We start from the raw sequence: 26,142 nt of genomic DNA on the forward strand, positions 1-26,142 counted from the left end.
ATGGTCTTGTCCCAGGCAGCTTTTACTTTGAGTACTGGGGAGCTGATAATCTCGGAAATTTGTACTGAGCTTGTGCAAGCAGAGTGACACAATTATAGACTGCATCATTCCTAAATATATCTTTATTTTATTGCAACACAGATCAGAATAACCAATGATGATATGTATTTAAAGATCAAAAAGATATCTGAAATGAAAGAATTACCTTATTCACTGATCCTATTTTGTAAATTGTGAATGACCTCACAGGCAAGAAAACCAATTGGTCTCGTGCTTGCACATTTCTGAAAAATCTTTATCGCTGAATGTTTGTATTGTGTTGACAGGGATATGGACTCATGCCCATGGTATGGAAATAGTAAACGTGATAATAGTACTAACCTCTTCGTTAAACCCTGTTTGGGGATTAAAGATGCAACTGCAATAGGAAAAAAACAGATCAATCTTCATGGGCTCTTCAAGAATTGTTCTCTGACAACTTGCCAAGGCAAGTTTACGTTAAACATGCCAGAACCACCAGCACCACCTAATTTCTTATGGACAAGAAAGTAGCCATTTGGTGGCTGGCAACTTTTAGGCACAATTGAATTAAAAGATATGCTTCAGGAAAGAAAAAAAAAAAAAAAAAAAAGGAAAGAAAGAAAGAAAAAAAAGATACTAATCAGGCCACCCAGTCTGTTCTTGAATTGCTAAACATTGTACTGGAAAAGAATATTAAGGGGGGAGGTGGGGGAAGGGAGGGGAAGGTACAAAAACTACACAAAGTAGAACATGAATGTTTTGAACTACATATTAATGGTTCCTATGATATTTTAAATCATGGGAGCAGGTCTCAGTTGCATACATTTATTAATCTTATGTCTCCCTTTGAATGTATAGCTTGCTGGTTTACTTTTTTAAAAAATAACCACAGCTAAAAGCAGTGAAAGGGATAAATGATAGAAATGTAACAGTAGAGGTTCCGGGGCTTGGACATTAATGTTTTTTTAAGGCTTTCAGACAGCACTCATGACAGGACAAATACCAGTGACAAACACAAATACTTAGGCTATGTGAAGAAATGAAAAGCTTTATGTTTAAAAGGACTAACTCTTTTAAATGAGGAAAAATGAACTAGTGCAAAGATTTTTCTTATTTTTCCAAAAGAAAAACAAGTTTGTTTTCCTCTCATGAACCTCTGTTTCAAGTTGGTGTAACATTGTCACATTCGAACTCTCCCTCATGGCTATTCAGCAAACAAAGAAAGAAACAGTTTTTCCTTCTTTTCATAGCACTTATTAGTTTGCTAATGACATTGAATGCAACATATGAAGGATATGAAGTTCATGAAGTCTCCAAAGAACATGAGAAATAACAGGTCCATAAAGGTGGGGGGATTGTAAGATCTATGCTTATTCCTAAACCAAAGGCGACCTTTTCAGATTTGTCAGCTGCATTTAGCAACAGATTTCCTGTAAATGCAAGCACTGATAGACTGATGATTTATCCATGTACAGAGTTGCACTGATTTGACTGAAGGCTTGACTGTGCATAGAATTATTCAGGAATAAAAGCAGCATTCTTACTGAATTTATGGTGCAGACATGCTTGTTCTAGAATACAAACCAGAGTAAGGTAATCATGTTATATGATAAGCATCTATATGTAGAATATTTATATAGGGGTGTTACCTTTGAATTCCCACCCTGACTCAACCTAAAATAATTTTCCTGTACAGAATTATTTTAAATAACAATTAAAAAAAAAAAAAAAGATCTTTATTCAAAACTGTGGGAATTCCTTATATATATATATATATATATATATATATATACGTTGAAACGAATTTGTCTTAGTTTGACTGAAAACAGATTTTCAATACAAAATACAAGAAATTGCCACAGATTTATTGGACTTTCCTTACAGATTTCATGTAATCCAGATTCTTACCTGAACTCATCTGGATTTATGTGTGGCTTGAATCCATGCCCTCTCATTCTGGGGACATACTGATGGTCTTCCAGTGTTAGTTCCAACTTCCCGAGTGTGAAGATTTGGGGCCCTTCTGTTTTTTATTCCCACATTTGTTCTCTGTGTCAGACATTGCTCCTTACAGCTGACTTGGCATCAACAGTTGCTGGTCAGATGTCTATAAACTGATTGTTGGATGAAAAATCACATGCGAGTTCTGATCACCTTCTGGTGTGAGTGAAGAAGAGAGTGTAATTTTGGGAGGGACATGCACAACTGTACTCCGTATGAAAGCTTGTGCAAAAAACAGCAAAGACCAAATGATTAGCCTTTGGCTTGAAATAACTAAAAATTTCAGCATCAAATCCTGCATAATGATGATACCAAAACAGTTCTAAAAATGATCTACTTTCTTCCTCTCTTAAAAGGATGTTCTAAGAATGTTCTACCTTCTTCATTCCATAATCAGCACAGAGTTTGCAGTTTCATGAGGAAAGTCTTTAATACAGCACAATGTGAGTCTTAAGACATAAAAGGAATGTTCAGAGGCAGTACTATAGGAGAGACATGAGAACGTACTTCTTCATGCACTTTCAATATATAACTCCATATTACTGTTATACTCTTAAATGTAGTTTTACTATTTCTGGCTTTATGGCACTGTCTATGCTGCATCACAGTGGATTAAGTTAAGGATTAAATTAAGAAATTCTTTTGCCACAATTGTAGCGCGTTTCTGGTCTCTCCCTTTTCAGAATGGGAAAATAAAGATGTGGTTAGTAAAATACAGACATAATTTTAATTTTTCTTCACTGCTAGTTGTTAATGTTTGAGAAAATTAAATTCTTAGCTGTAAAAACCCAAGACAGATGGAGATCCTGTGCAGGTCAAGCATGGCCTGTTCTGTAGAGTCCCCTCCTATAACTAATCTGCTAAGCAGACAGCAGGAATGGAAAATCCTTTTAGTATAGGTGCTGTCCTGCTATAGAATTGCAAAACCTTAGGTCTGTACAAAATAGGGATTAACATCATTTTTAGGAATGATGGAAGGAAACCTGCATCCAGGCTTCCCTAATCTGAAAAAATAGTAATGTGTCAGCCTTTTAGTCTGATCCCCTTGTGCCACAGTCAGGTCTGACAATTTTTCATCTTAGGTGTATTAAATCTGTAATTAACTAGCTTCTCTGTGAGTTAGTAAACTGGCCTGAAACAGCTTGTGAATGAGTAGAGATTAAATAAAGGCAAATTAATTAAATAATATTATCAATTTCTGGCCTTGCAAGGTGCTTAGTGTAGAAGAAAAGTTTTTTTTCTGTCTTTCCAGTGATAGAAAATCTTTGTTCTTTCTTTGCTTTGGTAGAACCTTCTACCTTAAATAGCTCTGAGACAAACAACCAGATTACTGGAGAGCAGGTGGGCATCCAACAGGGATTTTTTTTTTCTTGGATAACCTGTGACAAGAAATGCATAAAGACATGCAAAGCAGACTAAATCAGCACCTTTTATTCTTGGAGGAACTGGAAAGGGTAGAAGAGAAAGAGAAGCAGTAAGAAAACAGGGATGAAAATGCAGCCCCTTCACTCTCTGCTGCTTAGCTACAGAGGTGAAGAAGCAGAACTGACAGCAGTCAGAGGAGTACCCTACTGCCCCACTTCCACGCGTTGCTGATTCCTGCTTTAACATACGTGTACATGGGTACCAGCAGATCGCCCTTCACCCTCACAGCTCTGCAGAGACTGGCAGGTGAGGAACAAGTCTATCAGCAGCTATTGTGCAGTGAGCAGCTATTCCTGGTTCTCACTAATTCCCACAAAACCACACAGCTTTCCACTACTTATGAGACTGTATTGCCTGATATGAATGTTCCTTTAACACAGACCTTTTCAGTGTTGTTAATTACTGCAAGCAGTAGGGATTCCAGCAATTGTTTTCATCACCATACTTGGTATTTCAGTACTTGCTTTTGTTAATGAATTGGTTTAATTATAAAATATGTTAAGGTGTAAGTACTTGGGGGGAAAGGAGAGGTTATTATGAAAGGCTTCTGATATGTTCAAACTATTTTACTGTGTTCGGAAAAAAACAACAGTAAGCAAACAGTACGGTACATCAGCATGCTCTATTCCCCCATTATAGCATCACACAGGTTACCTCTCAATGTGGAGATGATGCACACAGTATTGCATATCCTTTTTCTCAGTGATGTCTGATGCTTTCTTCTTGTTAGTACTAAGCCTTCAGCCTTTTTCTCAGTAATAATTCAGGTATCACCTATATAAGTTGATGGAGATAATGGACTGAAGCAGAGCTTCTGGGCCTGAGGGCAAGGTCTGGGGGAGGTCCTAGGTGGATCGGATCAGGGCCATTCAAGCCTGTTGGAGCCCTAAGGGCTTTCTACTTCAGACTGACAACTCGACAGAAGTACTTTCACCTACTCATGTCTTGTGGGCTCTTCAAAAATCATTAGTTGTTAAGAACTCTTACCTTCAGATGTTCAAAGACTTCCTAGAGATGAAACAGTCATTCCAGAGTTGTCATGTTCCCTGGAAGAAGTGTTAAAGTTCAGTTTTGTCACTCCTGTATGTTTTTGAAGTCTGATACACTACCTCCACCCAAAACCAAATCTTTTCACCAGTGAAAGAGAAGTGGAAAATGCGAATTGCTATTCTGTAGAGGTGGGTGTGTAATTCTGAGTATGTCCAGAACTCACAGTTGAAAAAAATAATCCCTGGGGTTTCTCTTCAGTAAAGTTTCTGCAACAAAAAAATGTCAAGTCATCTTTCAATCTAAAACTTTTTATTCTTTTCATATGGAGCAAGCTTACTGACTGACATGCACGGGCAATTACCTCAAGATAATGATTACTCTTACTGCAGAAGTGCGTGAATTTTAAGCTATTCAGAGAGTCTAAGTTTGGACCATTCTAAAGGTTATTCACTATAGCAAAATGAGTGTATATAGCAGGCTTTCTGCTTACAGTGATTTTTAAATACAGTTAATATTGGCTTATTTCATGTAAATAAACTTGCATTGAGAAATTTAAGGCTGGGCAGAGGTCAGATTTTGCCATTTAGGGTCTGCTCCTAGAAGGCCTCTTCTCTCAAATATACATAATGCAAGAAAATTAACATTTTAGTCAATTAAGTTTGTTTAAATGACATTACAGAGGATAAGCCCAAATTGTTTCAGAAAGTGTTATCCTAGTGTTCAGAGACCTTGTACTTAGGCAGTCTGCCAGGATCTATCACCATGGCTTCACAACAATCAAGGCCTTGACAAGTTTTATGTCTAAAGAAAACCAGTTAGTCAATTAATGGTTAAAGACTTCAAAACATCTTTTTGTTAGTATGACACTAGTTCAAAAGATAAAAGACTAAGCAAATCTTTTCAATAGTTTTCTATTCTTTTCTCCACATCTTCTGAGGAGAAGGAATGAAAAAAAAAACCCAACCACAAATCCTGCTAGAACGCATAATAGTTAACTCGTAGCCAGCCGTTTAGAGTAACTCTTCCATTAGCAATTGCTACATTTCCTCTAAAACAGAAAGTTTCAATAGATTTTATGGTTTCAGACTTGAGGTCTTTTCTTTAATTGGATGTCTCCATTTAATTTTGAATGAAATAGTTTTTCTTTTATTGCATTCTGGTACATGCCAACTTCGACAGAGAAAGCAAGCAACATAATGCTCATATGGCACATTAAGAGCCACACTCTGTTGTGGCTTTGCACTTCAGAGACCTTAAATTCTACAAAATTTGTTCATTAGAAGGCTTGACTACAGCAGTCTCTACATTAGAGTTAATGCAATAATTGAACAAGGCAAAATTGCTTTTTTGAAAAACCTATTTTTGAACTCCATGAAGGGACTAAATAACAAATTGTCTGCCCTAATTTCTCTGCATATTCTTTACCTAGCTCAATCAAACATAGCTGTAATTAATGCTCCTTGATGAAATTCTTTGCCTTGGTAATACAGCAAATCAGTGTGCCACCGCAGAGATTTTTCTCATCCCAAAGTCCAACAAGATATCTTTTTGGAATCTTTCTTTCTTCAAAAGACACATGGTTGTGATTCCTAAAGATGCTCAGATTTCACTGCTGCAAGTATCATCAAGCAGCTTCTCAATATGAGTCTCCCACTGGACATAATGTCAGTACCTGCACATACTGTCTTGGAGATTTTCCTTGCTTACAACTTTGGCCTTCCACAACTGCCACTTGGATGCACTTCTAGAGTAGTCAAGGACGTAGAGTGGGCTGATTCCTTAAGAGCCTCTTAAAGAAAACTTGGCCCCAGTACGTGCCTACCCAACTCTGCTGACATAAGCAAGTTTTGGAAAGAACAGAAATTGACTGCTGAAAGCAAATATAGTGCCTTCTCTAAGAGGCCTAAATTTGGGAAACTATCCCTGTTCAGGATTAGTTTTGAAGTAGAAAACTGTGTTACTGCATTGCCAGACTCAGGTTTCTGTCTGGAATTCTGCAATCCAGTTTTCAGCAGCTCCCACAAACAGCGCTGTCTTCCACAATACCACAGTTTCATAGACAGCTATGTGTAGAAAATACACCTAGGATATATACTTTAGATCTTTAAGTGCATGCAGTGGTTGTAACATCTCCTGCCTGAGTTTCAACACCAGTCTGAAAAATTCTGTGGCCTAAAGCTGCCTGGGACCCTTCTACTGTAGACTACAACCTTTCCTTTCCTTTCTTTTTTTTTTTTCTTTTTTTTTTTTTTTTTTTTTCAGATTATCTTTCTTCCTTTACCAGTGAACAGACCTTCAACAACTCTCCTATTGCAAAAAAATTATATCTGATTTCCCATATTCTGCTCAGAGTTTCAATTGTCCTTTAAATGAATCTATCCAAATAATTTTAAACCTGTCTTTGTGACTTCTGTCGTTCTGTCCTGGTTCAGTAATTGTCATGCTGGAAGGCACCTACAGAGAAGACTGATGAAGTATCTTCCAGCAACTTTATATTTCCTAAATGTATAAATTGTTTATTTAGGGTTCAGTCATCAAGATCAAATAGTCCCTTCACTTCTATCCTGGTAGCAGCTTCATCAGTAAGGTAGACACACATAAATTACACATCAACATAATTTTCAGAAAAGCAACTTCAAAACATCAGCCAGAGTTCTTCAGCTGTATTTAAATAGATTCCCCAAACATCATGGAGTCTTAGAAGTGGCAGAGGACAGACTGGGTACTGCTTGTAATTGAATTAACAAATTGTATACCATTACTCATCTTGTCCTTGTTAGTATGAATAGCGGTTAATGAAAGTTATGGAGATGGCTTCAACAGTTCAGGTTAAAGGTCTCTCTTTCCACATAGCTACCATTGCTCTATCAACCTGGTTGATAGCCTCTTCACCTCATAGTTCTAGGAAGGGATTTTCTTCTATACACAAATTCCTTAAATTAACCATTACTAACAGGTGGGTGCTGAAATCATGTATTTCTAGTGAAGCCAGCAGTTGGGATTTTCAAGGGCATTCTTAGTTTCAACAAGAATATGACTGAAAGAATGTGCACCCTGATAAATCCTGTCTTTGCATTTTCTTTCTGGCCAGAAACCAACTTGCTGTCAAAAGGTGCTGCTCATCAGGAGAGGAAACCTTTGTTTTGTTTAATTTCAAAGTTATAAAGCATAAAACTGTGAAAGTGTGGTAATAACATTTCAGCCAGATTAAGCAGGGTTGTAATAATGTTTCCTGAAGCAATGAAGATTCAAAGTGTGGTTTCGTCTTTTTACCCCAGCCATATTATTATTATTATTATTTATTTATTTATTTATTTATTTTGGAGGGGGACTGGGACAGGACAAGGGACAACTACTCATCCAGTTATTTTCAAGGGTTTTCCTTAACTCAGGTCTAGAGCAATTGAGAAAACCGGAGAAAATGTTTACCACTGTTTTCTTTTGGTCATTTATAATGTTGCTGGAAATACCAACATTTCAACACGTTGAACATTTTCATTAGCTTTACCAAGGTTAACAGGGACTGGCTTTGCAAAAAGTCAAAGGTGGTAGGATCTATGCCCAGGAGCCACAATATATTGGAAAGCTAAATCATCTCAGTAAATCTGTCCCTAAACCACCAGAAAGAACAGAGTTGCAAGCATTAGAGTTGTTCCCTCTTTCCAAATCCACAGCTTGAATTCTCCTGAAAGAATCTGCTTTTCAGAAAGTATCATGCATCAGCCATTAAAAACAAGCAAGCAAGTAAAAAAAATGAAAAATAAAAAAAGACTTTTCCAGATGTCTCAGGTTGGATGCCCAGAACAGCCAAGTCATGAATCATTTGTAAATACCATGACTGTGGTCATTGCTGCAATGCATTTGGTAATCCGTGGATACTCTAGGATTGACCTAGAATATCCTTACAGAACATGTATAAGACTATATCTGGGTATAGTTCCTCCTGGGGTTCCCAATTCTTTATCTGTCAACTGAAAATTTTTGAGATGGAAAGTGGATTTTCACTAGGTAAAAGCTAAGGTTAAAAAAAAAAAAAAAAAAAAAAGTTCACAAATCCACCACAAACAAGCCCACATTTGAGCATATTATAACCCAGTTGATCTCACACATAGAGTAACTTCAGATTTTTCTGTGAAATCCATTGGGAGCCAATTTGGGGGTTTAAAAAAAAAAAAAAGAATAAATTCCATTCTATTACAGTAAGACGTGCATATTAAGCTAATAATTTAAGCATGTTCTTCAAACTTATAAATACTTACATTAAAATTAAGCACATGAACCAAAACTTAATCAACTGTAGTTATCGGATTCAGCCAGCAGTAAGCCACAAGCTCTGAAAGGCCCCATTGAACTGATAAATGTAATTTATTTTTTTTTTAAATCTACAATAAAAGTAGTAATATCATTTTATGTGAAATGTTAAAAAATTATTGCAACAAAAATTCACCCTCTCTCCCAAGCTGAGAGCTTGGCCCTGATCCTGCTTTCACTGGAACTGCAAGCGTGGTTTCACAGATACCTCTAATTTACATGGTGAGAGAGCTCAGCGTGCCCTTTTGTATACAAAATTTTAGCATACGGCAATCTCTGATGGCTGATTACCACCCTCCCTCTCTCCCTCTTCCTTTATAACTGGGTTTATAAAGAAAACGTTGACACAGCCTTAACTATGGCAACATTAGCATTTGCCATTATAATTAACAGATTCTTTTTTTTTTTTTTTTTTTGTGATTTACATGCATATACTTTTCCCAGTGCAGTAGTTACAGATGGTATATCTTGTAACGTATACTATCCCTAAAGAACAAATACGTTCTTTTTAGAATATGTCTCTGATAAATTTTATTTAAATGTAAAAGGTAATAAGCAGAAAATGTAGTTTGTTTACAAGTTTCCTTTATGGTTGTTTGACTGTCACTTTTCTGCAGATTTATGATAATCATTCTTGCAACAAAAACGTTTACTTCACTGTCTAAATAATAAGGTAATTTGTTACAGCTAATTACTCAAGTGCTTCCTTAATCTCAATTAAAAGATTCAGGCTGATTTTCTACATTTCTGCAGCAGTATGTTCTAGAATATCTTGTTAATGTATTCCCAATCACATATTTGTTAAGGAATGCATGGTCCATGCAAAACTGAAATGCTAAAATACATAGCTGCAATCTTAAACAATGATTTATTGTGACATGGGATGTGGGACATTTCCACAGCTTTTGTGATTGCAGTAATGAAGCTGTAAACCAAATAGCATGAAATGAAGCAAGGCCTTACAATTTAATCAGCTCGTAAACAGATCTACTGCATCAAGCAAATGACATTATTATCCATCCGAAGTAAATCATGCTAATCTCAGGAGATAAAATCAACATCATTAATGGTCACATGTCATATTCATCAACACTAAACCATCCCTTTTGACAGATTAATCCTAACTACAGCTCCCACGATGTATGGTAATAGGGCTTGTAGCATACATTTCATTCAGCAGTAAGGCTAACCAGCACTCTTAGTCTGCTATTACAAATAATTTTTTTATTGATTTACATATTTTAAAATGCATTTAAGGTGAGGTACCATTAAAAATCCTGTCACTATCACATATTTCTTCCTCACATTCTCAGCCTGTATTAATAGAAACTAGAAACTACACACTGTATGCCATATAAATGCTTTCTTTAGCATGCTGTTAGTGGTAATTAAAGATTTCTGCCTGTGTTTTTCATTCAGCAATGAAAATGTGTCCTTTTTATAGGGTGTAAAGAACTATTGATAGTATTATTCCAGTATCTCATTTGTAGTGTAGTAGTGCATAGTGCCCCTGGTCATGGATCAGGGCTCCACTGAGCTAAGCAGGATCCCTACGACTTCATTATCCATTATCTTGTAATTAATACAACATGAAAAACAAGGTGCGTTTATGGTATTCACTCTTCATTGCAGTTTATTGTGTCCTGCAGAATGGTTGTGTATTTCTGCTCAGACTCCAGCTCCTGTGTATTGCCTATTTGTTCCAAACACAAAATATATTTATTTATCATGCGACTGACCCTGTATGAATGCTTTTGAAAAGTGTCCACTATTCAAAGTGTCACTTTCCTTGAACAGGCACTGAATTATATTGACAGGCACATTATCAAGGGCTGCTGACTGACAGAATGAATGACTGCGGCTACATGCCGCATTGCCAGTCACTGACTGAGTGGGTGCAAAAATTATCTACAACCTTTGTAGATCTAAAGGAGCCTGAACTGAGGCTAGAAAAGAAGATATATGCAAGTGATTTACTAGCGCAGCATTTATCAGCTTAGTACAAACATCTCAACTATTACCCAAACTACTTCACTAATGTAGTAATTCATTAATGGTTTATTCTCTCTTCTGAAACTGTTTTTTTTAGCATTCCTTTTATGCAATTATTAATGTCATGTTATATAATATGTGTTTATGTTTCACCAGGGAAATGTTTGGGGTAATAATTTTGCAAGTAACCACTGCCTCCTGCATTTGTTTTTAAGGCAGTGTGTGTTAAGACGCATCTCAGTATGATTGTAAGGACAACGTAAAAACAGTACTAGCGAGTGGCTGTGGCTGACACATTGCAATCAGTAAGTTGGGCTAAGAGAGAAGGCAGAATGCTTCCTGGGCTGTGCTGGGACTTGAGGAAAACACTAAACTAACCACAAAAAAAATATCATTTATTTGCCAAAATAATTTATTAGCTGGACTTATTTTTGATTGACATAATGGCAGCTTAAAGTAGGCCACAAAGATCGACTTTTTGTAAAATCACATCAATTGACTAGAGTAAAAAATGTTAATGAAATGTCTCAGTAAGTGCATTAATTTCAAAACCTCAAAGTACTAATGTCAAATTTACTGGAATCCACTGACCTTTGAAGAGCTTTTAAAGATTTTATGACTTAGATTGTCACATTACTTACCAAGAAACCTTAGGAATCTGTTGTATTTATCCATGCTGTGTTTGTGAAGACTTTCCCTGTTCTGTACTTGTCCTTTTTACTCTCAGTACTCCAATACCTCAAGTCCTGTATAAGAAGTTTCTTAATCTTTGATATGTTAAGGCATCTATGGAGCTCATCAGTGATGGCTGTTAGAGGACTAAAAGAGTCACTGATGAGGAACAACAAAAAATCATCTTTCTCATAGGGTGTTGTGCTATTGCATAACGTCTTAGTGAGATCGTGGTGGCACTGAGCATCATTTGTCCTCCAAACCCATGGCCTAGTACCTCCTAGACGTGTCTGCTTTTACAGAGGTTCACTGGTAAAGCCAAGATGAAAGTAATGCTTATGAAAGGATATGACTTAGGTAGACAAAAGGAACAAGCCTGTTTTTTAAAAAACACAAGCAAAACTGACAAAGGGACTTTTTGGTGGTGTACATGCTTATATAGCAGAAGTTTTCCCAGCTCAGGTGTGGTGGAATTGAATGGAAGAAACACTCTCTTCTATAGATGTGCCACCAAAATTTTCTTGTGAAGACCAAGTCTTAGTAAGAAACAGCACTTGGGCAAAAATAACTACGATATAAAAAGACAAGACAAAGGATGGTTTGTCTTTTTTTTTTTTTGTCTGCAAAGAAACAAAGGAACAAAAACATACTATTATCTGCCCAAACATACACAAGAAATCTGAGGCAAAACAATGGTTTTACTGGTATGCTTAATTTACATTTAAAATTTTGATAATAGATCACATCTGATACCTTTTCCACACCTAAACATTCTTTCTGTATGGATTATTAGAGAATTATTTTTTTGAAAATCACAACATCTTTGAAGATATGGTCACACATTAACACAGCTGCCTATCTGTGGGCTCACAGGTCACTGATGCACTATTTGAATGCTCACCTAAGTCCCTGGTTCACCTTTCTGTGGTTCAGGTGTTTCAGAACAGTCCCTGGATCTTACCCAGGTCAGCACACAGCTTATACGCAAGGCTGTTGGTCAGCTGCCTCAGTCTCTTGCTCCGGCAGTATATAATTCAACAAATATTGTCATCTGCATGTACATTTTGAAGGGAAATTACATGGGCAGATCTTTTTTTTTTTTTTTTTTTTTTTTCCATTGAGATGACTAAAAATATTAGAAGTAGTAGGTTAGATTTCATATAACGGGCAAAACACAGCAGGATTGTCTCTGATAGCTCACTTTTATGCCCATTAGGGATGTGGATTAGGAGAAAGAAGATCATAAAAAGGATAAGGACAGTCCCATGGGACTAGCTGATATTTAAGAGTAAAAAGACACATTATTTTATTCTTATTCTTATTTATTTCTTCTTTGCAGAGTACAAGTTTTAATCAATAAATTATAAAAACTTCTTCGAGATTTTTTATAAGGTATTTGGCAATGGGACTTATATAATAGCCACTATTGTACTAAAATACCATGTCATCTGTAACTTTTTCTAGCAGAAGACTTATTAAAAATGCAGTTAACTAATGCTAATATTACAGAGAATTAGACTAGTTAATCCATTTGTTTCCCTTTTGACATACATCTGTAATAGGAAGTCATGTTTGTTATTATTAAGTCATGAAAATATTCTATCAGTTTAAAGAGCTACATGTTGAACTCATACAGATAAGTGGTTCATTCTCAAAATGATAAAACATGTCAAGATATAAAGATAATTTCGTTCCTTGAAAATGAAAAGATGACGTGATTTAAAATACCGTGCTTTGATTCCATGCACAGGATTCCTATAATCAATCATCCACAATAAACTACACTCTTTAGGAGCAACCAGAAGGGAGACAAGCTGAAAACATGCCTAAAAAACATCTAAAAATATTTAAGAATAGAAAGTGTCTTAATTTTTATGTGTATGGTTTTTGCTATTTTATAGTATTTGCAACTTTATGTATCAATATACTGAGCAAGATAGTGCAAAACAATGTTTTAATGCTAGTAAAGTCACTAGTTACATATTAGTAATATTATCTACATTATTATCACTCTATTATCAGGAAGTGATTACTGAGGAAATGACCCTTAAATAGTTGAGAATAATAAAGGCAACTAGAAGATGCCAGGTACCCAAGACTGATATACAAGGCAGGAGTCTCCTGCACGCACATTTGTGAAGGATATTCAGAACAACATACAACAAAGTCATAGTACTATTATTTTACTACCATCATGTGCTGGTGAAAATGATGGTGGAATATGCAGCACTGGAAATTCAGGCCCTGTATTTCTCGACAGTATGTTGTCAGTTTGGATTTGGCTCAGGACTGTAATGAGTAGTGAAAAAAATCGTTATGTTCTCACTTGTTAGTCAGTGTGGAATAAGTTGTTGTTTATTGCATTGTAGCTCTGAGGTTGTCTCTGAAATCTAGAATGTCTTTAAAAGTCAGTGTAAAGGATAAAGGGTGAAGCAATAATTTGGCTACATGAAGGGTTTATGCTACTACAAAAAAGTGTTCAAGAGTGATGGGAATTAACATAAGCTAGATATGGGGAGTTCATTCTGTAACATCAATAATAGAGTGAAAAAACAGCAGAACATGTCTCAAACATGGTGGCTTGGCAATGCGAATTCGATAAAGGTACCAATGCAGTAGAGGCCTTGTGATCATAACTAAAAACTCCTGATAGCTGATTTTCCATTTTGCCACTTGGCATATAAAGTAGAGTATGTTTTTGTGCCTATGCAGTGACAGACTAGTGGCTGCTCTATGATCTACATCCCTTCTATGAACCAGCTTTTCCTGATGAGTAATCTCCATTGCCACTGTTTGGGTCATTAAGAAGAAAACCTTAACCTTGGAGCTGACACCTTCATTTTCATCTCAGCTGACTGTGGAGCCTCTAAATTTAGAGAAACGGAAGTTCTTATGCATAGTAGCAAGGGGAACAGTAACAGAACTGCAAGCTCAAACCTCAGAAGAAAACACTGAGGATCTCCTAAACATGCAAAATATCCGTAGCTCACCAGTAAGCAAAATTAGCCTCTCCCATTTTCTCATCTACAAAGTTAAGTGACATAAGCATGGATATCCATATACAGTCTTGCAGCTTTTTTTCCTCCATGTTTAAAAAGAGGAAAACCCAGACTGAACAGAAAATACATCCCCTGTTAAACCTGTATTATAACAACATACAACTACACAGACGTTAATGTACTTGCGGCTTTAAAGATTCCTTTCGAAGTTTCCTTTCTCATGCAAGTTACAGGAGATCCACCATGCAAGCATGGAGATCATTACAGTTAATTTAAGGCACACTGAAAAAACACAAGCTGGAACAAAGCTCATGTTTTTTGTAGTTTTAGCCAATCTTTACCACAAAATGCATTAATCAATTTTGAATTTTTATTTACCTTCCTTTTTTTATTTTTTTTATTTTTTTATTTTTTTATTTTTTTTTTGCCTCTTTTTATTTCCTTCCTATCAAATGACATTTCTGATGCTGGAGAAGAAAAATCAGCTTACATCTTTATACACACAGAAGACTGAAGCATGTGTGCTGTACCATTTCTTAGCTGTTGAGAGTAGAGTTGGAAACACTTCTTTCTATACAGTTTGGATTATAAAAGAACAGACTTAACTTGGAAGGACTGATTGGCTTCAATGGATGAGCCACAGCTGTCTTACAAACACTTCAGTGCTCATATAGGCAATTCTCTAGGTCTTCATTTTAATGTAAAGTTCTACTCTGAAAAGCAGTCATCAAAGCAACAGCTCTGTCTGCAAATACATTTTATTTATGTGTGTAAAGCACGCTCCTTTTAGTAGCTCAGTTAACTTTTGGTTATGTGTAATACTCAGAGGGAGCTTGAGTAGTCAGGCTCTGAGATCATGACTGCATTCTTAACTGAATTCCAGTGGCAAGATCAGATAGCATCCGGCCTTTATGAATCAACATAGAGTGCTTCCTAGGAAGGGCAGGGTAGTCTTTTGTTCCCGTTTACTTTTGCATGGGAACAATCATAATCTACCTACTGACCAGAATTGCTTCCTCTTAGCCTTACCTGCAGCAGGTAACGCAGCCTGTCACTCTTACAGCCAGCCTAGTGAGCCACGCAAACGCAGAAGTGTTCATGCAGTAAGTGGCATTTGAACTCTTAGAAATTTTTGGCACCAGTACCTGAGCGCTGCCATTTGACCCCAGCAGGCAGCTCAGCACCACCCAGCTGCTCGCTCACTCTCCCCAGGTGGGGTTGGGGAGAGAATCAGCAAGTCCAAGTGCCAGAATCCATAGGCTGGGTTCAGGACAGCTAAAAGCCACACATGCAAGCAAAGCAAACCAAGGTATCCCTTCACTACTTCCCATCGCTGGTTGGGAAGTAGCCAGCTGGCTTTAGACTTCATGAAGTTCCTGAGGCAGCACAACACCTCTGTGTCTCGTCCCACCCCCTGCCAAGGAAGCAGTGCATCTCTGTGGGACTATCTATCCTATGGCCTGACCAGGGACAGTCCAGTTTGACTTGCAGATGCTAGAGCATTTCTCTTGGGTCAGCATATAGAGAAGTCCTTCTCTTGCAAATGGAAAACATTTTGTCTAAAACAAGTAGTGAAGCCCTCAAGGCTTTTTTCAGTGTCATTTAGTGGAGGGAAGGAAAAAAGCCTTCAAGGAGAGCATATGAGTCATGGGATTGGTTTCCAGAGGGCTCTTTTGGGATTCTTTTAGACCAAGAGTTTTCTAACACTGTCAGAGCAGGGGTTGTGTGAAACTCAGCAATTTTGACTGTCATGCTATTTTTCAGTTCCAGCTTTCATCACTTTGTGCCTTTTGGGTCTAACTTTGCCTCCACTTAAGTGGTTGTCAATGTAGAATAAATCACATGAAGAATACTTAGGGCCATGCTCTTTGCCCAGCCCACATAATAGAGGAAGGAGCTAAATCCTCAGAAGTAAAAGGGGTACACTCTCCTTCTCAGTATGGTTATTGAAATCCTGGAGAACTAACTGATAAGCTGAAAGTGAGAAATAGTTGTTTTCTCTAGCATGCACTCCAATAAAATCTGTGAGGACTCGGGGCCCTCTGCTGCTTTTTAGAAAAGCAGGAAAAAAATCTGCCGTGATTTTTGAGCACAATGTGTGAGTAGGAGAGAGTAGAAATGAATGTATTGCACGATGCATGAGTAGCTTTAGTACAAATTAATATATTGTGATGGGTTTAGGGGACAGAGGGGTCCAGGTCTAGATCTGGAACAGTCAAATCAGTAATTCATGACTTTCAGTAGTGAGGCCAATGATTCTTGAGTTCCAGCCTTTGCAACTGTGCCTTGCCATTCATTCTTTTTCAGATACAAAATATTGCAGACACTCTTTCTCTAAGGGGCACATGTTAAAAGACACTGTGACTAGCTAACAAATGGGAAATTTAACTACTTCTTTACATTTTAGAGTAGGAGGTAAAGTGGTCTCTTGATGTATGGTTTTAAAGAAAAAAAGTGGCCTGATTCAGATAGACTCTTGCATGGGAAGCTCACATAAGTCTGAAGACTTTACAGAGGAGTCAGCTTCACAGTAGGAAAAGCTTATTTTGTTATTATTAGCAGCCTGAGGTGTGCTGATTATTTTACTCCTGGTATTTTGCCATCTCTTTTAGTATGCGTTGCCACAGAATGACTCATGAGAAGGGGTTTTTGAATGGAGCTCAGTCATTTTGGCACAGACTCCAGCTCTGATCATAGGGAAACCATTTACTTTTCCAATTACGTGGTCAAGGCACAACCCCAAGTACTGCAGAGTCTTCTCTTCCCATATTAACCTAGCAGGATTGGCCAACTAATAAACAGAAGAAAGTAAGTGTTTGGTGAATATTATAGTCAGAAACTGTACACAAAAGTCTTCAGGCAGTCAATTTCCCTTCATTATTTGCGTGCTGCTCTTGAAGAGTCTTCACAGAGTCAGCTTTCAGAAATGTATTTCAATAGCAATACTACAGATATAAGAATTAGAATTTCTTTCTTCAATAGTTAAAGTTAGAAGTGACACTTAACTGACCTGTCAGCTCCGATCCTTCATCTGGTGAGGGTTTAAATCAGCTCTCTAGTGGAAAACAATCTGGTGTAAAGTTGAGCTAGACCTTAGCTAGACAAATCTCATTAAAGCACAAACCTTAAACAAACGTAAAGCTTCATTGTCACCTACACACTTGTTCTGCCTATCTAATCCACACAATGGTCTGTTGACCATGAACCCTTCTCCCCTGTGGGAACCAAGAGCAATCTCCTTCACACTTCTTAACTTCAAAACATTCCTTTCCTCCCCTCTTTTTCCCTTAATTCTGCTCTCCCTCTGATCATAGGAATTCTCTCAGTAACTCTTTTTCAACACTGGAAAGCATTCCAGTGTTTCAGTGTATCGCAGATCCTCACATCAGTTACTGTTTACAGGGCTGCAGCCCCCAGTTCAGCAGTATTGGGCTGTTGCCCCAGTCGTTGAAGTCAGAAAAGATTTCGCCACAGACTGTAACGAGCATAGGATGAGGACCATGCGGCAAATTTTGTATTACATCCAGGTGTGTTTTTATGTAAAAGGTATTTTTCACTTAATGTAAATGACAGGGCTTCAGTATCCAATGGGTATATTCTTTCTAACTCTGCTCTGTGCAAAAAGCTTTTTCATTTACTACACTTTTGTTTCAAGCACACAAAATGAAGTGGGGTCGTTAAAAACAGGCAAGTACTGTACCTGATGATTTACCATATTTTATTTACATTATTATATAGCTATTAGATGTAATATTGTCTGCTCCTGTCACTCTCTGCAATGTGTTTGATGATTCAGGGAATAAATAAAACCCAGGGTTAGCAAATAAATGAGAGCAGAATTGGCAGAACACCAAGTCTGCTTTATTTGACTGAGAGAGAGATGTGTTACATGGCCTGTTTGTTTAAATTATGCCAAGAGCTGAGATACACCAGGTGTTGTAGACCATGGAGTAGAGTCCTTAAAGTGTTTGCAAAAACCAGATTTCTGTTTACTGGTTTGCTGGAATACAAAGCCAGAAGGTTTACACAGAAAAGTTTAAAGAATGGAACTCTGTGCTACTATTTTTCTATCATTTTAATTAATTAAAGTATGAGCAATACCACATATGTACTAACAGTGACTATCTGGTCCCTGTGTGTCTGCCTCTGTGAGGAAATATACAGTATATGTAATTATGTCAAAGTATTTTAATGATTCTCCTAGTGATTCTGTAATACCACAAGACAATTCTTTAATGCAAATTAAACCATGCTAACTTTATTTGACTGAACTTTTGTTAAGTTCAGTAAATGGGAGACGGGTCTGAGAGATCTGCTCTCCCGGGGCTCTTCCCCCAATAGGGGTGGCTATCGACAGTGGGTTAAAGCCAGGCTGAGCTGGTCTTTTAGCATGGGTGTGGAAGTACACAGCTCCATTGCCACACAGAGACTTCAGTAAAGCAGATCTAGCACAAATGATACTTAAAAATGTGAACTTTCACTTACGATCACACTGTGGATGTGCTCAGATGTGCTTTGCAGAGGTGGCTGTGCTGCCAGCTTTGTAGCGGCCACCAGCTGCTGGTGCTGCTCTCCACAGCTTCCTGCAGAGCCAGAGGAACGGGGCAGGGCTGTGATCCTCAGCCATGTCTGTGCACAGTCGGCCAAGGCCCTGTAACCTACCATACGAGACTGTTTGAAGTAATCCACTTAACTTCGCACTGCTATGGGGGCAATAACCTTTGGCAGTGGAAGAGGTAAAAACAGCAGGAGTTTTGTCTTAAGCTACTAAAGCAGTTTCTGCAGTGAATGTCAGACCACAGCCTGAATCAGGTTCAAAATTGCCAGAGAGATTGGGGTGGGGGTGAAGGAGAGAAAGTGTAAGGAGGGGGAGACAAGGAGAAGGAGAGAGAGGCGGGAGAGAGGAGAGAAACAGAGAGAGAGTACTATTTCCCTCTAGCTCTATGATCTGTTACCAGCCCTCTGAGCAAAACGTATCTGTCTACCAACAAAATAAAGGCTAATGCATGTGAGGCTTCTTTAAGTTTCACCCAGTCATTTATTTGTTTTAGTGATTTTCTTCTCTGCCTTGAATAGAAAAAGATTACTTTTTAAAAACCAACTGCAGCAGTGGTGACATGAGTTATCTTCCAACCAAAGTACATTGTCTAGGATTCAGTTATCTCTGAGACTGTCTTTTTTCTCTGTATCTTCTAGTGGTTATAACTTACAACTGCCTGGAGTGCTTTTATTGTCTGGTTCAAACATCTTGATGGACAAAACATTCCTACCGACTCTCTCTGGAACTCTCTCTCTCCCTCTCAAAGTCTGCCAAAGCCTGAGTTTCTGTGTGCACAGAACGTACAGCAAGTAAAGTCTGCTTAATCTCACTTCGCATTTAGCAAGGGGATATTGGGATAGTTCCAGAAAAATGCTAAGAAATTTGTGTTGATATAATGAAGATGATAATGCCATGCATATGTTCAAGCATGTACTTTTGTATGTTGCTTAAAGTGGCTGAGTTGAGATAAATAAAGAAAGGAGATCCCCAGGATAAATACCTAATGCCAGCAAAGTCAGAGGTAGAACTGCAACTGACTTCAGCGGGAGCAGCATTTGTTGTTGTTGTTCTGTAATTTGCTAATGGTAGCACATCAGTTCTCTGTCCATACAAGAGACATGGTGATTACTGCTGTACAATGCAATACACACATTTCTTAATATAACTTTTCCCAACAGTTTTCCGACACCAAAGTAAAAAAACCACTCATTTTCTATTAATATGAGCACAAATATTAAAACATAGGATGTATTATATGCATGAAAGTACTGTTTCACTATTGTCTCACTGCTCAAGCACTTTTAAAACCGTTTTTAATGGTTTTACAAGCAAAATAGACTCGATAGGTCTGATCTGCCATTGTGTTACTGCATTTGTATGCCCGTACAACTCCATTGATTTTTGTGCTATTACAGCAGTGTAAAAATGAAATAACACAGTGTTGAATCAAACCTATTCAAAGACTGACTGATGGTCCTGTTCAGAAATCAGATGAATTAAGAAAAGCAAAATATGTTGAGAGGAGGTGATGTTCCAGCTGTGCTGTAGTGGGAGGAAGGATCACACAACGTAACAAATAAGCTGGTTCCAATGATAAAACACATGTTTCACAGTGGAGAAATGATGTGAAATGTCAGGACTATATACGATTTGTTTAAAAGCCTCACCATTGTCTAAAAATAGCCTCTAGCTTGTGCTTTTCTTCTTTGAGAACTATGCCGATCTTCAATTCTACATCTCTATTTCTTCATGGAATAAAGTTTTCTAAGTATGGGCTGCACAGCCAGTAAGATTTGTTGCTTTGGGACCTGGGACAAAATCTAATTTTAGTAGGCTCTATGCTTCTGCTTATAGTGGTGAGGCAGAATATCAAATGAGCTGTTTAGTGGTGTTAGAGCCACATGTTTGCACTGGTTACAAGGTTCATTTTCATAATTCTTTAAATGTCTGGCCTTCACCCTAACATGAAAGCAAGCCTTATTCCATTAAGCCCTCAGTTCACCCAAGTTACTAAAAAATGGACCCTCTGTATATTCTGAAGTTTAGTTCACATTAGCCAGCTGCTTGGTTAGGGTAATTTAAACCAAAACGAGACTATTGCTTCTCTCTAAATAGGTGCTGTAGGCCACAGCATGTTGTGTGCTTAAACTGCATTATATCACTTTAAGACATAAGTCTCAAACATGAGAAAAACGTGTGTGATAAAATAAGACCAACATTGTTTTTGACCTAGTTTGAACAAAGGTGCAGAAAATCAATGAGCCCCAGAGCAGCCTAAATGCTTTGCTAGCCTTTTACTATAACATTATATATTACATGCAAATAATGGCACAAATTTAATGCTACTATTCATGTCAAGTGATTTCTTTGAATCTATATTTTATATTTTACAGATCTTGAACAGTAACATTTTTCTTTTTAGTGCAAAGTTGCTCAAGGTTCACTGGAGACTCTTTTAAATTGCTGCTTTCAGAGAAATAACAATGTAAAATGACATTATGATGTATAGCACCCTTCTGAAGACTTGAACCAGTGCAGCAGCAAGCCACTAAAACCTCTGGGAATGAAGCAATCTCCAGAGCACTATTGTCCAATTGTCCTAACAGGATCATTTTTAATTAGTTGCAATTAATTTCAAGTGACAGCACACCGAAATATCAAATCAAAAATCACAGAAAAACACTGAAATTTGGAAATTATCGTTGTTAGATAGCTTCTCCAATAGAGAGGAGAAACAGATCTGAATATTAACTGCCTTAATCTACATATTTTTTCATTAATTTTCTTTCTATCGTAAAGATAAGACATGCAGTGATGTTGCAGAGGCAGTGACAGAGCTTTAGCACTTAGCCAGCTGACACGCATCAGGCTAACCAGTAGTCTGCACCCTCTTTCTCCTGGAGAGATTAATATCTATCAATTCTAACAGTTGTCCTGTTATGGCTAAAAAGGTTTAGGGTTATGAAGACAATGTAACAGGCTACAAATTATCTACGTTTTTGTCCTGTCCCAGTGGGTTCATTATTCCTGCAGGGGACTCAAAAGACGCAAGTTGAGAGAGAGCCCTTATCAGCAGATTTCAAAAGAACCCAAGATTTACCCCTCTGTGAAGGCATGTTGGAAATCCTGCCTCTGTTGGTGCTAGAGGCATCCAAATGGAGGGCTCCTGCTACCAAGATTTGAAACTACCTATGGCCACCCAAGCCTCCAGGCAATGCTAGCCTGGCAGCCGTCACCTTACCCCTGCCTGCCCTTACAGGAGTAACCGGTACCCATTCCGCATGGCTTGAGGGTGAGGAGCTGCTGGGTCTTCTCCTGGCTGATCAGTACAGTCAGAGCACTCAAGAGTTCACACAGAGGTTTGCTGTATCCTAAGGCTAGAAGAAATACATACCAGAGAATGGCTGCCTTTCCTTCTGTGTCTCCTTTGCTAGGATCAATTGGCACCAGCATGCCTTACAGATATAGACAGAAGCGCTATAGATCATATGTATCGCACCACAGATAGGTCACTGAATTTAGAATACTGAATTATGCTGTTAAGTGTTTCGATTTTGCAGATATTGTCAGGCCATATCTATGACAAATTAAAATGCTACATCATCTAATCTTGACACCACTAGAGACAAAATATGTCTGTGAGGTTAAATGGGTTCAAATTTTCAATAAAGTTATTTTAATGACAAAATACACCTCTGCAATTTGAAGTCCAAAACAAACGTTCTCAAGTGAACTTAATGTGAATGAAAGAAGCTAAATCACCATCTGCAGAAACTGGAATCCTAGACTGACAACACAATAGACTCGCGAAGACAGAGTACTCACTATTCTGTGTGCCATTGTGCTTCCGTCATAGCCAAAAGGGAAAAAGTCTCCTGATGAGCTGGTGTGTGCTCATTCAGTCCTTACTAACTGGTACTGAATTTGCCTAAAGGAGATCAGGTAGTATCTTGAGGTGCTTGTCCCCTTCTCTGCCAGCTCCTCTACAAATAAACTAAAACAAACAACTTAAATCACAAATCATTTTCCAGGTAACTACTGATACAGTCAAAATGCAGAGAGGTCATGCAGTTTGTTCTTGTGTAGTTTCCTCTCTTACCAACACCATGTTATTCCATCTTTCTGTGATTACTCTGCAATTTCAGGTATTTTTACTCACCAGATTTTTAGTTTGGGAATTTGATCATGAAGGTGACTGAGATAGGGGGACTAGGAACTGTCTGAAATAATAGCAATACTTTTCTGAGCACTAACATATTCACGTAATCTGTAATATGTAAGGAAAGCCATATTTTTTCAGGAAAACAGTCTGTGAGGAGTAGTGGTAGTTCCATCACCATTTACCAAACAACGCAAAACAGAAACCTGTGTAATTCTCAAAAAGAAACTCGTACTCCCTCAAACATGGCCTCTCTTATTGAGTCATGTTTGTATAATGAGAATGTTGCGTTAGCCTTATGAAGTCAAGGAATCTACTCATTATTAAATGATTTCATGCTGGCAAATACGGTAACTAAGCATACAAAAAGACTTCCATAAAGATCAACTTATTACATCCCGTATCTATCTAAAACACTTTATCTTCTCAGCTGAAATTATCTATATTTGTTCATGTAGCAAAGGCAAAACATTCGGAATGATTGAATAAAGTTAGCTCATGCATTTTTAAAATATGATTTACTCAAAGCAACTCAATGTTTCTGTCTTATATTAGAGCCCTCAAAGACCAAGTTTATTTTATTACAGCATCCTGCTCTTCAACCTGAAATCAGAGCTTCCACCAGGCCAGCTGCAGTCTCTTGGGATTTTACAATAGGAGTAGAAAAGACTGACAAAAGATACAGTAAAAAAAAAAAAAAAAAGAAAGAAAAAAAAAGCCCAGCAAAGTGAAGCCTCAGTACAGAAGACCCATGAAAAACTAGGGTTTGATCCAGAATGAAATTCTGGTGTCTTGATTGATTAGACAGATTAGCTTCTTTTTACACCACAACCTAATTTCTTCTGCATGGAAACATCAACAATACTTTAATTTTTATATTTTCTGTTAATACTTTCAAGATCCTGTTTTTCCTTAGAGGAACAGAATCTGTCCATATCTGAGAACTAATGCAAACTGCAATAGGATCAAGATCTATTGCTAGAACATAATGTACACATTCACAGGAAGACATAGAAGGAAAAAAAATCCTAAACCAATTATTTTTAGTGATGTATATATTTTTCTTATTACACAGTGGATTGTCCCAAATTAACATATGTGTTAGTAGCAAAGATAAAATAACCTGCCTGTATTTCCAAGTGCTGGCTAGTGCATGGGTTTAGTTGTTTATTTTGTGTGTGTTTTTTTCCTTCTTTTTAGTTATTTGGTTTAATTAACAAGATTCACAATAATAACATGACCTTTGATGTTGTTCTATAATTCACTATATTCAGAAGCATTTATTTTTATATGTATAATATCACACCATAAATGGTGTCGTCTTTTAACAGAATGTGACAGGAGCTTAATTCCTGGTGCCTATGAATCAGGTCAAGAGCTGTCGATGACAGTGAGTTAGAGATTTACAGTAGACCAGACAAACTATAAAAACCTATGGTAGGGATTATGAGTTATCAAGATGTGCTGAGCTGGCACATGCTGCTGAGTCTGTGGTCAGCATTATCCAGGGGGAAGCTACAGCGCCACAGCTGCACAGCATTCTATTACTACTGGTTAGCATCAGAGCGAGTATCAGCAATGGGAAGACTTTAAAAAGGTTTGAAGGCAGGAGGATAAAGAAGGGAAATCAGGAGAAAAATGCATGACAAACAGTAATGTCTCCAGGACTGGCAACTCGTAAATCCAAAGGTTGCTAGCAAACAAACTGTATGTTCAGCACTTTAACAAAACCATTCAAGGAAATAACGTCAACATCAAATTGAAAGCCTTCTATTCCCTTGTTCTGGCAGGAAGCGTGAGGAAAGCAATAACTGTGGGAGGCTGCAGTTTTTCATGCAGTGATTCTTTCTTCATTGCACGTATTATCAACTGTTTACCTGCAACGGAGGAATGTGCCAGGTAGGAAAAGTGTCTTGTGTTTATCATGCTTTTCCTTGAACTCTGTTCATTCATTTCTGGATTTATATATACATATGTATATAAATATATATAAACACATTGCTTATGGCTATACGTATGTTTGCATCAGTAAAAGCAGAGAGGCAAACCAGCTTTTTTCGATCACTGACCCTTCAGAGACCACAATGGAGTTACTCTGATACATATAGCTGAAGGTTAAGACTCAGTTTTATTTGCTCGAATTTGACTAGATATTCTGAATGAGAGTCAGCTTAAGAAATAAGGTATGTTTACCAACAATGTTCCATGCTTCCAGCAGTTTCATCCTTCTTCACTGGAATACAGATGTGACTTACTAAGGCCTTTTACATTCAATTATTTCACTTTTCCCTTAAGTGCTACTGGCCCTTTGGGACAGACTCAGAAAATTATGGCCATGGTGACAACTTCCGTGTTTCTCTAGATGCTCTCTTTTGCACATAATTTGGAATAGAATGAGAAGCTGGGGATACGGTACTTAATCCAGCCCTAAATTGGCCATTGCAGCTTGCAGTCTGAGGCAGCAGTATTGTTTTTCTTTTAGTGACCTGGGCAGGGAAGTTGATAGTACTGAAAAAGGTACAGAAAGTCACAGCAGCATATTGGTTTTGCCAGAGGAAAATAAAAATGTAATCATATTTCTTTAGAACAAAGAGAACATTTGCCCTGTCAGCAAACATCTTCAGGAACTTCCCCCCATCCTTCCAAATTCCATTTTATCTGAATTGAGGTTGGTCCAACTTGCCTTTTAGCCTCCTGACTGATCTGGTTCTACAAGAGCAAAGAGATTAAACCTTCCGGTGTGACAGAAGAGAGAGAGACAGCTGAGTGCCATCTGCACATTAATAAGTCCACTTATGGTCTCAAATGTTCTCACATACATATCAAATAAAAAAGCTGCCCAGAATGGCATCCTGTAGAGTTTCCCATAACAAAGAGCCTACTAAAAGAATCATCCCGTAACATTCTTTAAGATTTATTGAAAGGAAAAAGAATTGACTCAGCGAAGACCAACCAGACCATTCCTACCCGATACCCAGGCCAGCCAAGCACATCTTGTAATTAATTGTGCAAAACGCAATCAAAAGATACAA

At 37.7% G+C, this 26,142-nt stretch overlaps 1 long non-coding RNA gene across 2 annotated transcripts in view; it reads right to left on the minus strand.

The window, feature by feature from the left end:
• Positions 1 to 1,879: 1,879 nt before the first annotated feature.
• The window catches only part of LOC106015802 (uncharacterized), a 57,686-nt gene continuing 33,423 nt past the window's right edge, over positions 1,880 to 26,142 (minus strand). The window contains exons 3-5 of one of the 2 annotated variants that reach the window (XR_011810011.1): positions 4,435 to 4,493; positions 4,102 to 4,221; positions 1,880 to 2,135 (exon numbers count right to left, since the gene is read on the minus strand). This is a non-coding gene — a long non-coding RNA (uncharacterized lncRNA). Of the gene's footprint in view, positions 2,136 to 2,433; positions 3,402 to 4,101; positions 4,222 to 4,434; positions 4,494 to 26,142 lie in introns of those variants that run through there. The other variant, XR_011810010.1, reaches the window with a different exon arrangement.

The sequence above is a fragment of the Anas platyrhynchos genome, chromosome 6 (assembly GCF_047663525.1).
Source record: "Anas platyrhynchos isolate ZD024472 breed Pekin duck chromosome 6, IASCAAS_PekinDuck_T2T, whole genome shotgun sequence".
NCBI classification, from domain to species: domain Eukaryota; kingdom Metazoa; phylum Chordata; class Aves; order Anseriformes; family Anatidae; genus Anas; species Anas platyrhynchos.